Source organism: Aegilops tauschii, chromosome 5 (genome assembly GCF_002575655.3).
Source record: "Aegilops tauschii subsp. strangulata cultivar AL8/78 chromosome 5, Aet v6.0, whole genome shotgun sequence".
Classification (NCBI taxonomy): Eukaryota; Viridiplantae; Streptophyta; class Magnoliopsida; order Poales; family Poaceae; genus Aegilops; species Aegilops tauschii.
The window spans coordinates 124,219,226-124,221,484 of NC_053039.3; positions in this window are offsets into that span (position 1 = coordinate 124,219,226).

Sequence of the window (2,259 nt, forward strand, 5' to 3'; positions counted from 1 at the left end):
GCCCGGATAATTAAGCTACAGTGAAACTCTGCTAATGATGCCACATCACCTCCGTTACTGTTGCTAATCTCTCGTTAGCTCAAAACCGGTTCAGAAGTCAAATTCAAAATATGTCAAACAACAAAAGTTTTCAAACATCAAATCTAAAATGTTCGGAGTGTGCCAAATAATGCCTAGGTATTTAAAGTGAAGGTACCACACTTTTACAGGATGCCTGAATATTTTAAAGTGAATTAAAATGGAAAGGAAAAATAAATAATAGAATAAAAACAAAAAACAAAACATATACGAAAAAAGAGAAAAGGAGAAACCCCCCTCCCACTGGGCTTCGGCCCAGCAGGCCACTAGCCCAACTGGGCAAAGGCCCAGCCGGCCACCCCACTCCTCTCCTTATCCCCCTGTACCCAGAAACCCTAACCCACCGACACCCATTCCCCCCACCCCACTCGCTCCCCACATTCTCCCTCCAGATCAAGATCTGGATCGGGGGAACGAACAGCGCCGACCAGGACCACCTCGTCGGACTACTTCCCCTACATCACTGTCGTCCCTGTCGTCCTCCCCACGCCCCGCTGCCATTTTCCGTACGGATCCGCGGTGAGGCCCCCGGCCTCTCCCTCTGCTGCCTCGTTCGGTCACCACGTCGACCGCTGCCCCACGTCCCATGCCGCTCGTCGATGTCGCCCGACCCGCGCGTCTGCCGCGCTCGAGATCCGCTGGCCGCATTCCCCTGCACCGGCCCTTGCTCCTCTCCACCTCGCCGGCCAGGCCCCGTGAGCACCTGGCCGCGCGACTCGCATCGGGGCAATGCCTCGCCGGCGGCTTTGCCGTTGGTCGCCCGCAGCCCCGCACCTGTCGGCCCACTCTGCCGCTCTGCTCACCGCCGCCACCCGTGCACGCCCTCCTCCCTGTGTACGCTCACGCGCTCCCACAGCCGGCCGGCGCCTTGCCGTGGCCTTGGTCCACCCTTGCCGCGCCCCTGCCGCTCCGGCCGCGCGCCACACTACCGCTGCTCTACTCCTGCGCCTACGCCGCGGCAGCCTGCAGCCCGACCCCTCACGCGACCCCGCTGTCCTCTGCTGTAGTCCGCTACTCGGCCGGCCTCGCCGGTACCGTTCCCGGCCGGCATCTCCGCGGCCCCGGCCGTCGCCCAGCGCTGGCGCCCCGTTTTCCCCGACCGTTGGCCGGCTTGTGCGCCAAAACGGGCTGGCACCCACGCCCACTGTAACTGCCCCGCTAAGGCCCCCAGGGGCCAATGACAAGGGGGCCCCGCCCCAGAACGTTTTTATAAAAAAATAGGAAATAAAATAAAAATGAATTAATAAAATTAATAATTAATTAATTAAGTTAGTTAATCCTATTTAATTAATCTAAATAACTAGTTAGTTTAATTAAACAGTAATTAGTTTAGCTAAATCCTAATTAACCTAAACAGAGTATGACAGGTGGGTCCCACACGTCAGTTTGACCGGTCAACACCTCTGTTGACTGCTAACGTCATGCTGATGCAATAATACTAATTTCGAATTAATTTAATAATAATAATTTAGAACATCATTTAAAACTTTAAAAATTAATATAAAATAAACCGTAGCTCAGATGGAAAAACTTTGTACATGAAAGTTGCTTAGAACAATGAGACGAATCCGGACACGCAGACCATTCGTCCGCCACACATCCCTAGCATAGCAAACACGCAACTTTCCCCCTGTAGTTCATCTGTCCGAAAACGCGAAACACCGGGGATACTTTCCCGGATGTTTCCCCCTTCGTCGGTATCACCTCCTACCGCGTTAGGGCACACCTAACACCGCTCATTGTCATGTCATGCATCGTCAAGCATATGTTTGCATTTTATTTATTGTTTCTTCCCCCTCTTCTCTCGCTAGACACCGAGACCGACGCCGCTGCTACCCAGTACGACTACGGTGTTGACGACCCCTCCTTCTCGGCTGAGCTTCGAGGCAAGCCCCCCTCTTGATCACGAGATATCGCCTATTCCTTCTCTCTACTGCTTGCATTAGAGTGGTGTAGCATGTTACTGCTTTCGGTTAATCCTATTCTGCTGCATAGCCTGTCTTTGCTACTACTGTTGTTACCTTTACCTGCAATCCTAAAAGCTTAGTATAGGATGCTAGTATTCCATCAGTGGCCCTACATTCTTGTCCGTCTGCCATGCTATACTATCGGGCCGTGATCGCTCGGGAGGTGATCATGGGTATATACTTATATACTTTACATGATACATGTGGTGACTAA